Source organism: Misgurnus anguillicaudatus, chromosome 10 (assembly GCF_027580225.2).
Source record: "Misgurnus anguillicaudatus chromosome 10, ASM2758022v2, whole genome shotgun sequence".
Lineage (NCBI taxonomy): Eukaryota > Metazoa > Chordata > Actinopteri > Cypriniformes > Cobitidae > Misgurnus > Misgurnus anguillicaudatus.
The window spans coordinates 4,346,317-4,358,554 of record NC_073346.2 but is presented as its reverse complement, the minus strand read 5'-3'; the positions used below and the strand labels follow the sequence as shown (position 1 = coordinate 4,358,554).

The 12,238-nt window shown below is 48.9% G+C and overlaps 15 non-coding genes across 15 annotated transcripts; 6 read left to right on the top strand and 9 right to left on the bottom strand.

The window, feature by feature from the left end:
- Window positions 1–657: 657 nt before the first annotated feature.
- On the bottom strand, window positions 658–740 carry trnal-cag (transfer RNA leucine (anticodon CAG)). Its single transcript has one exon. It is a non-coding gene; the product is annotated as a tRNA-Leu (tRNA).
- Window positions 741–1,864: 1,124 nt separating this feature from the next.
- trnam-cau (transfer RNA methionine (anticodon CAU)) lies at window positions 1,865–1,938 on the top strand. Its single transcript has one exon. It is a non-coding gene; the product is annotated as a tRNA-Met (tRNA).
- A 92-nt stretch (window positions 1,939–2,030) lies between these two features.
- trnae-cuc (transfer RNA glutamic acid (anticodon CUC)) lies at window positions 2,031–2,102 on the top strand. The gene has a single exon. It is a non-coding gene; the product is annotated as a tRNA-Glu (tRNA).
- Window positions 2,103–2,370: 268 nt separating this feature from the next.
- trnar-acg (transfer RNA arginine (anticodon ACG)) lies at window positions 2,371–2,443 on the bottom strand. The gene has a single exon. It is a non-coding gene; the product is annotated as a tRNA-Arg (tRNA).
- A 792-nt stretch (window positions 2,444–3,235) lies between these two features.
- trnal-cag (transfer RNA leucine (anticodon CAG)) lies at window positions 3,236–3,318 on the bottom strand. Its single transcript has one exon. It is a non-coding gene; the product is annotated as a tRNA-Leu (tRNA).
- A 1,762-nt stretch (window positions 3,319–5,080) lies between these two features.
- Window positions 5,081–5,152, top strand: trnae-cuc (transfer RNA glutamic acid (anticodon CUC)). Its single transcript has one exon. It is a non-coding gene; the product is annotated as a tRNA-Glu (tRNA).
- Window positions 5,153–5,420: 268 nt separating this feature from the next.
- On the bottom strand, window positions 5,421–5,493 carry trnar-acg (transfer RNA arginine (anticodon ACG)). The gene has a single exon. It is a non-coding gene; the product is annotated as a tRNA-Arg (tRNA).
- A 792-nt stretch (window positions 5,494–6,285) lies between these two features.
- On the bottom strand, window positions 6,286–6,368 carry trnal-cag (transfer RNA leucine (anticodon CAG)). The gene has a single exon. It is a non-coding gene; the product is annotated as a tRNA-Leu (tRNA).
- A 1,124-nt stretch (window positions 6,369–7,492) lies between these two features.
- On the top strand, window positions 7,493–7,566 carry trnam-cau (transfer RNA methionine (anticodon CAU)). Its single transcript has one exon. It is a non-coding gene; the product is annotated as a tRNA-Met (tRNA).
- Window positions 7,567–7,658: 92 nt separating this feature from the next.
- trnae-cuc (transfer RNA glutamic acid (anticodon CUC)) lies at window positions 7,659–7,730 on the top strand. The gene has a single exon. It is a non-coding gene; the product is annotated as a tRNA-Glu (tRNA).
- A 268-nt stretch (window positions 7,731–7,998) lies between these two features.
- Window positions 7,999–8,071, bottom strand: trnar-acg (transfer RNA arginine (anticodon ACG)). The gene has a single exon. It is a non-coding gene; the product is annotated as a tRNA-Arg (tRNA).
- Window positions 8,072–8,756: 685 nt separating this feature from the next.
- On the bottom strand, window positions 8,757–8,839 carry trnal-cag (transfer RNA leucine (anticodon CAG)). Its single transcript has one exon. It is a non-coding gene; the product is annotated as a tRNA-Leu (tRNA).
- Window positions 8,840–10,130: 1,291 nt separating this feature from the next.
- On the top strand, window positions 10,131–10,202 carry trnae-cuc (transfer RNA glutamic acid (anticodon CUC)). The gene has a single exon. It is a non-coding gene; the product is annotated as a tRNA-Glu (tRNA).
- Window positions 10,203–10,470: 268 nt separating this feature from the next.
- On the bottom strand, window positions 10,471–10,543 carry trnar-acg (transfer RNA arginine (anticodon ACG)). The gene has a single exon. It is a non-coding gene; the product is annotated as a tRNA-Arg (tRNA).
- Window positions 10,544–11,335: 792 nt separating this feature from the next.
- trnal-cag (transfer RNA leucine (anticodon CAG)) lies at window positions 11,336–11,418 on the bottom strand. The gene has a single exon. It is a non-coding gene; the product is annotated as a tRNA-Leu (tRNA).
- Between the last annotated feature and the right edge of the window lie 820 nt (window positions 11,419–12,238).

The following is a 12,238-nucleotide window of genomic DNA, read 5'->3' as shown; positions in this document are numbered from 1 at the left end:
CATGGTTCCCTGCTGCAGCAGCCAAGGACAAGGCCAAGCTGCAGCGGGTGATCCGCTCGGCAGAGAGAGTGATCAACACCTCTCTACCTTCTCTGGAATCCCTTCACAACCTCAGGGCTGTGAGAAGGGCAAGAAAAATTATGTCTGACCCATCTCATCCAGGCTGTACCATGTTTCAGCTGCTCCCTTCAGGTAGAAGGCTTCGGCTCCCGAGAACTGCAAAATCCCGGCATCGCCTGAGCTTCTTTCCCACGGCCGCCTGGCTGCTTAATGACAGTTCAATTCCTTTTCAGGACTGAATGCACTGTTTGCACTTTATTGTTTCTATTACTCCTACTTTTATCATTCAGTATTAGTGTAAGTATCATTATTACTCTTAGCACCTTCCATTCACTTTCCATATGACTGTGTATTGTCATATCTTGTTCTGTCTTAATGTTTCGTTTGCCACATTACATCCATGCGTGACTGGCTGTAAAGAATTCCAATTGTGTTTGACACTATATTGCAATAAATTGAACCTTGAACCTTCATCTCTACCAAAATGGGAAACCGGGTCGTCCCCCGCGTGCCTGTCTCCTGGCGTCTTTGAAAAGGACGCTCCCTCGGAAGAAAGCGCGATACACAGCACGGGTGGCTACAACAAAGGCAACAGAATGTCAGAAGTGGGATTCGAACCCACGCCTCCAGAGGAGACTGCGACCTGAACGCAGCGCCTTAGACCGCTCGGCCATCCTGACCACCCCAGCTGGCCCAAGCGAGTCGATTGCGCTCCTCAGCGAATGTGCCGGTGTAACTTTTGGAATGACTCACGATTTTATTGCCTTCATGCAGCTCATCTTTAATTCTTATTTATTTCTTCACAAACGCCTTGAAATAGTGACGAATGTGGATTTTTCGAAATGAGGAACAATGTGCCCGAAGCCTTTCATTTGCCAAAAGCACACGCAGCCCGTCTCCATATGCCCTGTAACGGATGCTGTCAAAGTGGTTTTGCATTCAATGATCCTTTCCCCCTTGATCATACTGTTTTAGAACAGGGTCACAAAAAGGAATCGCCATTCTCAGACCCTGCTCGTTCTACTTGAACGCGCAATGAAAATACTTGATCAAATGCGGATGGACGCCGGCATTGCAATTTAGCGAAAAAGCGCCATCTCTGTACGTCTCAGGGCCTTTTTATGGTTCGCAGTTGCCTTCTAATGTAGACAACAGTTAACCATACGGCGGCGACATCCTTAAAAGAACCGGTGGCATTGTGTCTCGAGCACACAAGGCAAACAAGAGATTTTTCAAGAGGTGAGTGCGAAGTACAGTTTACTGCCACAGGCAATGGCCGCAGAGCTTTTACTTTAACAGACTCTAATACGTGGAACACGTCACCAACTTACATAGGACAGTCTTTCAACTTTAGCACAATTTAAGTTTTTCTACTAGATAATGAGGCTAAAGACGAGCCAAACACAAGATCACTGAATAACTGGGACTTTGCATTGTGGATATGTAACGTTATTCCATTAATCTGTCAGCTGTGTCAAATGTGTCAAATGTAAGTGTTTATTTATAATGGGTTTTATCTAGCCTGAGAGCATGTGCGCCAAGATCGTCCAGCAACGGCAGGCGTGCCATTCTCGACACCATTTAAAAGACGATAGGAATCCTGGGCATGACATAGCCCCTCTGTGTCTCCTTGAAGTTGTTTCTGTACGTGTAACATATTAAGAACGAGAAGGTCCTCAGTGTGGGTAGCCAGAGTGCAAGAAGCCCAGTCGTGCTCTCCTCGCAGGAGTTTCCTCGCTGGTGGCGCACAAAATGCCACGCAACCAGACGCAAGGGGCCACCCGGGAGCCGTCGGTCTGGGTGTGCCTCGTTGGCGCAGTTAGGCAGCGCGTCAGTCTCATAATCTGAAGGTCGTGAGTTCGAGCCTCACACGGGGCAGGGTGCCCTTTTGTCGACTAGTTTGAGACTTTAGCCCCGTTTTCCTTCCGCACAGTGTGCCAGGCATCCACGGCCTGAAGGCCAGCGTGTCCTCCCTGGTGGTCTAGTGGCTAGGATTCGGCGCTCTCACCGCCGCGGCCCGGGTTCGATTCCCGGTCAGGGAACGCTCTTTTGACGTGCGCTTGCCTTTTTCACCGGCCGGGTTATGCGCAACGCTGGCTTCGAAGGCAAGGATCGCAGCACCTCCAAGAGGCAAAGCTTCACTGCCTCCGGCCCATCGACCTAAGGTTGGACGGCTAAATTGCCTGCCTGCAGTCCTGCGCTCCGCCATCTGAGCAATCAGAGCCTGGTGTGCGTCCTCTGCTCTACTGAGGCATGTTGACGCAGGACAGCAGACACCCAACGTGTGGGAGGAAGGAGTAAAAACAGGATCGAGCCAGCCAGGAGTCGAACCTAGAATCTTCTGATCCGTAGTCAGACGCGTTATCCATTGCGCCACTGGCCCAACGCCAGAAACCAGGGAAGTCATGCTTGGAGAAGACAGCTGGATTCTGGAGGCCAGCTGCAAAACTTCATTATGAAATATTAATCCGGTTTTACTCTGCCATCATTAAATCCATTATTACACAATCAATAATTACATGGTTCCCTGCTGCAGCAGCCAAGGACAAGGCCAAGCTGCAGCGGGTGATCCGCTCGGCAGAGAGAGTGATCAACACCTCTCTACCTTCTCTGGAATCCCTTCACAACCTCAGGGCTGTGAGAAGGGCAAGAAAAATTATGTCTGACCCATCTCATCCAGGCTGTACCATGTTTCAGCTGCTCCCTTCAGGTAGAAGGCTTCGGCTCCCGAGAACTGCAAAATCCCGGCATCGCCTGAGCTTCTTTCCCACGGCCGCCTGGCTGCTTAATGACAGTTCAATTCCTTTTCAGGACTGAATGCACTGTTTGCACTTTATTGTTTCTATTACTCCTACTTTTATCATTCAGTATTAGTGTAAGTATCATTATTACTCTTAGCACCTTCCATTCACCTTCCATATGACTGTGTATTGTCATATCTTGTTCTGTCTTAATGTTTCGTTTGCCACATTACATCCATGCGTGACTGGCTGTAAAGAATTCCAATTGTGTTTGACACTATATTGCAATAAATTGAACCTTGAACCTTCATCTCTACCAAAATGGGAAACCGGGTCGTCCCCCGCGTGCCTGTCTCCTGGCGTCTTTGAAAAGGACGCTACCTCGGAAGAAAGCTCGATACACAGCACGGGTGGCTACAACAAAGGCAACAGAATGTCAGAAGTGGGATTCGAAACCACGCCTCCAGAGGAGACTGCGACCTGAACGCAGCGCCTTAGACCGCTCGGCCATCCTGACCACCCCAGCTGGCCCAAGCGAGTCGATTGCGCTCCTCAGCGAATGTGCCGGTGTAACTTTTGGAATGACTCACGATTTTATTGCCTTCATGCAGCTCATCTTTAATTCTTATTTATTTCTTCACAAACGCCTTGAAATAGTGACGAATGTGGATTTTTCGAAATGAGGAACAATGTGCCCGAAGCCTTTCATTTGCCAAAAGCACACGCAGCCCGTCTCCATATGCCCTGTAACGGATGCTGTCAAAGTGGTTTTGCATTCAATGATCCTTTCCCCCTTGATCATACTGTTTTAGAACAGGGTCACAAAAAGGAATCGCCATTCTCAGACCCTGCTCGTTCTACTTGAACGCGCAATGAAAATACTTGATCAAATGCGGATGGACGCCGGCATTGCAATTTAGCGAAAAAGCGCCATCTCTGTACGTCTCAGGGCCTTTTTATGGTTCGCAGTTGCCTTCTAATGTAGACAACAGTTAACCATACGGCGGCGACATCCTTAAAAGAACCGGTGGCATTGTGTCTCGAGCACACAAGGCAAACAAGAGATTCTTCAAGAGGTGAGTGCGAAGTACAGTTTACTGCCACAGGCAATGGCCGCAGAGCTTTTACTTTAACAGACTCTAATACGTGGAACACGTCACCAACTTACATAGGACAGTCTTTCAACTTTAGCACAATTTAAGTTTTTCTACTAGATAATGAGGCTAAAGACGAGCCAAACACAAGATCACTGAATAACTGGGACTTTGCATTGTGGATATGTAACGTTATTCCATTAATCTGTCAGCTGTGTCAAATGTGTCAAATGTAAGTGTTTATTTATAATGGGTTTTATCTAGCCTGAGAGCATGTGCGCCAAGATCGTCCAGCAACGGCAGGCGTGCCATTCTCGACACCATTTAAAAGACGATAGGAATCCTGGGCATGACATAGCCCCTCTGTGTCTCCTTGAAGTTGTTTCTGTACGTGTAACATATTAAGAACGAGAAGGTCCTCAGTGTGGGTAGCCAGCTGCTCCCTTCAGGTAGAAGGCTTCGGCTCCCGAGAACTGCAAAATCCCGGCATCGCCTGAGCTTCTTTCCCACGGCCGCCTGGCTGCTTAATGACAGTTCAATTCCTTTTCAGGACTGAATGCACTGTTTGCACTTTATTGTTTCTATTACTCCTACTTTTATCATTCAGTATTAGTGTAAGTATCATTATTACTCTTAGCACCTTCCATTCACCTTCCATATGACTGTGTATTGTCATATCTTGTTCTGTCTTAATGTTTCGTTTGCCACATTACATCCATGCGTGACTGGCTGTAAAGAATTCCAATTGTGCGCCAAGATCGTCCAGCAACGGCAGGCGTGCCATTCTCGACACCATTTAAAAGACGATAGGAATCCTGGGCATGACATAGCCCCTCTGTGTCTCCTTGAAGTTGTTTCTGTACGTGTAACATATTAAGAACGAGAAGGTCCTCAGTGTGGGTAGCCAGAGTGCAAGAAGCCCAGTCGTGCTCTCCTCGCAGGAGTTTCCTCGCTGGTGGCGCACAAAATGCCACGCAACCAGACGCAAGGGGCCACCCGGGAGCCGTCGGTCTGGGTGTGCCTCGTTGGCGAAGTTAGGCAGCGCGTCAGTCTCATAATCTGAAGGTCGTGAGTTCGAGCCTCACACGGGGCAGGGTGCCCTTTTGTCGACTAGTTTGAGACTTTAGCCCCGTTTTCCTTCCGCACAGTGTGCCAGGCATCCACGGCCTGAAGGCCAGCGTGTCCTCCCTGGTGGTCTAGTGGCTAGGATTCGGCGCTCTCACCGCCGCGGCCCGGGTTCGATTCCCGGTCAGGGAACGCTCTTTTGACGTGCGCTTGCCTTTTTCACCGGCCGGGTTATGCGCAACGCTGGCTTCGAAGGCAAGGATCGCAGCACCTCCAAGAGGCAAAGCTTCACTGCCTCCAGCCCATCGACCTAAGGTTGGACGGCTAAATTGCCTGCCTGCAGTCCTGCGCTCCGCCATCTGAGCAATCAGAGCCTGGTGTGCGTCCTCTGCTCTACTGAGGCATGTTGACGCAGGACAGCAGACACCCAACGTGTGGGAGGAAGGAGTAAAAACAGGATCGAGCCAGCCAGGAGTCGAACCTAGAATCTTCTGATCCGTAGTCAGACGCGTTATCCATTGCGCCACTGGCCCAACGCCAGAAACCAGGGAAGTCATGCTTGGAGAAGACAGCTGGATTCTGGAGGCCAGCTGCAAAACTTCATTATTAAATATTAATCCGGTTTTACTCTGCCATCATTAAATCCATTATTACACAATCAATAATTACATGGTTCCCTGCTGCAGCAGCCAAGGACAAGGCCAAGCTGCAGCGGGTGATCCGCTCGGCAGAGAGAGTGATCAACACCTCTCTACCTTCTCTGGAATCCCTTCACAACCTCAGGGCTGTGAGAAGGGCAAGAAAAATTATGTCTGACCCATCTCATCCAGGCTGTACCATGTTTCAGCTGCTCCCTTCAGGTAGAAGGCTTCGGCTCCCGAGAACTGCAAAATCCCGGCATCGCCTGAGCTTCTTTCCCACGGCCGCCTGGCTGCTTAATGACAGTTCAATTCCTTTTCAGGACTGAATGCACTGTTTGCACTTTATTGTTTCTATTACTCCTACTTTTATCATTCAGTATTAGTGTAAGTATCATTATTACTCTTAGCACCTTCCATTCACCTTCCATATGACTGTGTATTGTCATATCTTGTTCTGTCTTAATGTTTCGTTTGCCACATTACATCCATGCGTGACTGGCTGTAAAGAATTCCAATTGTGTTTGACACTATATTGCAATAAATTGAACCTTGAACCTTCATCTCTACCAAAATGGGAAACCGGGTCGTCCCCCGCGTGCCTGTCTCCTGGCGTCTTTGAAAAGGACGCTCCCTCGGAAGAAAGCGCGATACACAGCACGGGTGGCTACAACAAAGGCAACAGAATGTCAGATGTGGGATTCAAACCCACGCCTCCAGAGGAGACTGCGACCTGAACGCAGCGCCTTAGACCGCTTGGCCATCCTGACCACCCCAGCTGGCCCGAGCGAGTCGATTGCGCTCCTCAGCGAATGTGCCGGTGTAACTTTTGGAATGACTCACGATTTTATTGCCTTCATGCAGCTCATCTTTAATTCTTATTTATTTCTTCACAAACGCCTTGAAATAGTGACGAATGTGGATTTTTCGAAATGAGGAACAATGTGCCCGAAGCCTTTCATTTGCCAAAAGCACACGCAGCCCGTCTCCATATGCCCTGTAACGGATGCTGTCAAAGTGGTTTTGCATTCAATGATCCTTTCCCCCTTGATCATACTGTTTTAGAACAGGGTCACAAAAAGGAATCGCCATTCTCAGACCCTGCTCGTTCTACTTGAACGCGCAATGAAAATACTTGATCAAATGCGGATGGACGCCGGCATTGCAATTTAGCGAAAAAGCGCCATCTCTGTACGTCTCAGGGCCTTTTTATGGTTCGCAGTTGCCTTCTAATGTAGACAACAGTTAACCATACGGCGGCGACATCCTTAAAAGAACCGGTGGCATTGTGTCTCGAGCACACAAGGCAAACAAGAGATTCTTCAAGAGGTGAGTGCGAAGTACAGTTTACTGCCACAGGCAATGGCCGCAGAGCTTTTACTTTAACAGACTCTAATACGTGGAACACGTCACCAACTTACATAGGACAGTCTTTCAACTTTAGCACAATTTAAGTTTTTCTACTAGATAATGAGGCTAAAGACGAGCCAAACACGTGATCACTGAATAACTGGGACTTTGCATTGTGGATATGTAACGTTATTCCATTAATCTGTCAGCTGTGTCAAATGTGTCAAATGTAAGTGTTTATTTATAATGGGTTTTATCTAGCCTGAGAGCATGTGCGCCAAGATCGTCAAGCAACGGCAGGCGTGCCATTCTCGACACCATTTAAAAGACGATAGGAATCCTGGGCATGACATAGCCCCTCTGTGTCTCCTTGAAGTTGTTTCTGTACGTGTAACATATTAAGAACGAGAAGGTCCTCAGTGTGGGTAGCCAGAGTGCAAGAAGCCCAGTCGTGCTCTCCTCGCAGGAGTTTCCTCGCTGGTGGCGCACAAAATGCCACGCAACCAGACGCAAGGGGCCACCCAGGAGCCGACGGTCTGGGCGTGCCTCGTTGGCGCAGTTAGGCAGCGCGTCAGTCTCATAATCTGAAGGTCGTGAGTTCGAGCCTCACACGGGGCAGGGTGCCCTTTTGTCGACTAGTTTGAGACTTTAGCCCCGTTTTCCTTCCGCACAGTGTGCTAGGCATCCACGGCCTGAAGGCCAGCGTGTCCTCCCTGGTGGTCTAGTGGCTAGGATTCGGCGCTCTCACCGCCGTGGCCCGGGTTCGATTCCCGGTCAGGGAACGCTCTTTTGACGTGCGCTTGCCTTTTTCACCGGCCGGGTTATGCGCAACGCTGTCTTCGAAGGCAAGGATCGCAGCACCTCCAAGAGGCAAAGCTTCACTGCCTCCGGCCCATCGACCTAAGGTTGGACGGCTAAATTGCCTGCCTGCAGTCCTGCGCTCCGCCATCTGAGCAATCAGAGCCTGGTGTGCGTCCTCTGCTCTACTGAGGCATGTTGACGCAGGACAGCAGACACCCAACGTGTGGGAGGAAGGAGTAAAAACAGGATCGAGCCAGCCAGGAGTCGAACCTAGAATCTTCTGATCCGTAGTCAGACGCGTTATCCATTGCGCCACTGGCCCAACGCCAGAAACCTGGGAAGTCATGCTTGGAGAAGACAGCTGGATTCTGGAGGCCAGCTGCAAAACTTCATTATGAAATATTAATCCGGTTTTACTCAGATCAACACCTCTCTACCTTCTCTGGAATCCCTTCACAACCTCAGGGCTGTGAGAAGGGCAAGAAAAATTATGTCTGACCCATCTCATCCAGGCTGTACCATGTTTCAGCTGCTCCCTTCAGGTAGAAGGCTTCGGCTCCCGAGAACTGCAAAATCCCGGCATCGCCTGAGCTTCTTTCCCACGGCCGCCTGGCTGCTTAATGACAGTTCAATTCCTTTTCAGGACTGAATGCACTGTTTGCACTTTATTGTTTCTATTACTCCTACTTTTATCATTCAGTATTAGTGTAAGTATCATTATTACTCTTAGCACCTTCCATTCACCTTCCATATGACTGTGTATTGTCATATCTTGTTCTGTCTTAATGTTTCGTTTGCCACATTACATCCATGCGTGACTGGCTGTAAAGAATTCCAATTGTGTTTGACACTATATTGCAATAAATTGAACCTTGAACCTTCATCTCTACCAAAATGGGAAACCGGGTCGTCCCCCGCGTGCCTGTCTCCTGGCGTCTTTGAAAAGGACGCTCCCTCGGAAGAAAGCGCGATACACAGCACGGGTGGCTACAACAAAGGCAACAGAATGTCAGAAGTGGGATTCGAACCCACGCCTCCAGAGGAGACTGCGACCTGAACGCAGCGCCTTAGACCGCTCGGCCATCCTGACCACCCCAGCTGGCCCGAGCGAGTCGATTGCACTCCTCAGCGAATGTGCCGGTGTAACTTTTGGAATGACTCACGATTTTATTGCCTTCATGCAGCTCATCTTTAATTCTTATTTATTTCTTCACAAACGCCTTGAAATAGTGACGAATGTGGATTTTTCGAAATGAGGAACAATGTGCCCGAAGACTTTCATTTGCCAAAAGCACACGCAGCCCGTCTCCATATACCCTGTAACGGATGCTGTCAAAGTGGTTTTGCATTCAATGATCCTTTCCCCCTTGATCATACTGTTTTAGAACAGGGTCACAAAAAAGGAATCGCCATTCTCAGACCCTGCTCGTTCTACTTGAACGCGCAATGAAAATACTTGATCAAATGCGGATGGACGCCGGCATTGCAATTTAGCGAAAAAGCGCCATCTCTGTACGTCTCAGGGCCTTTTTATGGTTCGCAGTTGCCTTCTAATGTAGACAACAGTTAACCATACGGCGGCGACATCCTTAAAAGAACCGGTGGCATTGTGTCTCGAGCACACAAGGCAAACAAGAGATTCTTCAAGAGGTGAGTGCGAAGTACAGTTTACTGCCACAGGCAATGGCCGCAGAGCTTTTACTTTAACAGACTCTAATACGTGGAACACGTCACCAACTTACATAGGACAGTCTTTCAACTTTAGCACAATTTAAGTTTTTCTACTAGATAATGAGGCTAAAGACGAGCCAAACACGTGATCACTGAATAACTGGGACTTTGCATTGTGGATATGTAACGTTATTCCATTAATCTGTCAGCTGTGTCAAATGTGTCAAATATAAGTGTTTATTTATAATGGGTTTTATCTAGCCTGAGAGCATGTGCGCCAAGATCGTCCAGCAACGGCAGGCGTGCCATTCTCGACACCATTTAAAAGACGATAGGAATCCTGGGCATGACATAGCCCCTCTGTGTCTCCTTGAAGTTGTTTCTGTACGTGTAACATATTAAGAACGAGAAGGTCCTCAGTGTGGGTAGCCAGAGTGCAAGAAGCCCAGTCGTGCTCTCCTCGCAGGAGTTTCCTCGCTGGTGGCGCACAAAATGCCACGCAACCAGACGCAAGGGGCCACCCAGGAGCCGTCGGTCTGGGCGTGCCTCGTTGGCGCAGTTAGGCAGCGCATCAGTCTCATAATCTGAAGGTCATGAGTTCGAGCCTCACACGGGGCAGGGTGCCCTTTTGTCGACTAGTTTGAGACTTTAGCCCCGTTTTCCTTCCGCACAGTGTGCCAGGCATCCACGGCCTGAAGGCCAGCGTGTCCTCCCTGGTGGTCTAGTGGCTAGGATTCGGCGCTCTCACCGCCGCGGCCCGGGTTCGATTCCCGGTCAGGGAACGCTCTTTTGACGTGCGCTTGCCTTTTTCACCGGCCGGGTTATGCGCAACGCTGGCTTCGAAGGCAAGGATCGCAGCACCTCCAAGAGGCAAAGCTTCACTGCCTCCGGCCCATCGACCTAAGGTTGGACGGCTAAATTGCCTGCCTGCAGTCCTGCGCTCCGCCATCTGAGCAATCAGAGCCTGGTGTGCGTCCTCTGCTCTACTGAGGCATGTTGACGCAGGACAGCAGACACCCAACGTGTGGGAGGAAGGAGTAAAAACAGGATCGAGCCAGCCAGGAGTCGAACCTAGAATCTTCTGATCCGTAGTCAGACGCGTTATCCATTGCGCCACTGGCCCAACGCCAGAAACCAGGGAAGTCATGCTTGGAGAAGACAGCTGGATTCTGGAGGCCAGCTGCAAAACTTCATTATTAAATATTAATCCGGTTTTACTCTGCCATCATTAAATCCATTATTACACAATCAATAATTACATGGTTCCCTGCTGCAGCAGCCAAGGACAAGGCCAAGCTGCAGCGGGTGATCCGCTCGGCAGAGAGAGTGATCAACACCTCTCTACCTTCTCTGGAATCCCTTCACAACCTCAGGGCTGTGAGAAGGGCAAGAAAAATTATGTCTGACCCATCTCTTCCAGGCTGTACCATGTTTCAGCTGCTCCCTTCAGGTAGAAGGCTTCGGCTCCCGAGAACTGCAAAATCCCGGCATCGCCTGAGCTTCTTTCCCACGGCCGCCTGGCTGCTTAATGACAGTTCAATTCCTTTTCAGGACTGAATGCACTGTTTGCACTTTATTGTTTCTATTACTCCTACTTTTATCATTCAGTATTAGTGTAAGTATCATTATTACTCTTAGCACCTTCCATTCACCTTCCATATGACTGTGTATTGTCATATCTTATTCTGTCTTAATGTTTCGTTTGCCACATTACATCCATGCGTGACTGGCTGTAAAGAATTCCAATTGTGTTTGACACTATATTGCAATAAATTGAACCTTGAACCTTCATCTCTACCAAAATGGGAAACCGGGTCGTCCCCCGCGTGTCTGTCTCCTGGCGTCTTTGAAAAGGACGCTCCCTCGGAAGAAAGCGCGATACACAGCACGGGTGGCTACAACAAAGGCAACAGAATGTCAGAAGTGGGATTCGAACCCACGCCTCCAGAGGAGACTGCGACCTGAACGCAGCGCCTTAGACCGCTCGGCCATCCTGACCACCCCAGCTGGCCCGAGCGAGTCGATTGCGCTCCTCAGCGAATGTGCCGGTGTAACTTTTGGAATGACTCACGATTTTATTGCCTTCATGCAGCTCATCTTTAATTCTTATTTATTTCTTCACAAACGCCTTGAAATAGTGACGAATGTGGATTTTTCGAAATGAGGAACAATGTGCCCGAAGCCTTTCATTTGCCAAAAGCACACGCAGCCCGTCTCCATATGCCCTGTAACGGATGCTGTCAAAGTGGTTTTGCATTCAATGATCCTTTCCCCCTTGATCATACTGTTTTAGAACAGGGTCACAAAACGGAATCGCCATTCTCAGACCCTGCTCGTTCTACTTGAACGCGCAATGAAAATACTTGATCAAATGCGGATGGACGCCGGCATTGCAATTTAGCGAAAAAGCGCCATCTCTGTACGTCTCAGGGCCTTTTTATGGTTCGCAGTTGCCTTCTAATGTAGACAACAGTTAACCATACGGCGGCGACATCCTTAAAAGAACCGGTGGCGTTGTGTCTCGAGCACACAAGGCAAACAAGAGATTCTTCAAGAGGTGAGTGCGAAGTACAGTTTACTGCCACAGGCAATGGCCGCAGAGCTTTTACTTTAACAGACTCTAATACGTGGAACACGTCACCAACTTACATAGGACAGTCTTTCAACTTTAGCACAATTTAAGTTTTTCTACTAGATAATGAGGCTAAAGACGAGCCAAACACGTGATCACTGAATAACTGGGACTTTGCATTGTGGATATGTAACGTTATTCCATTAATCTGTCAGCTGTGTCAAATGTGTCAAATGTAAGTGTTTA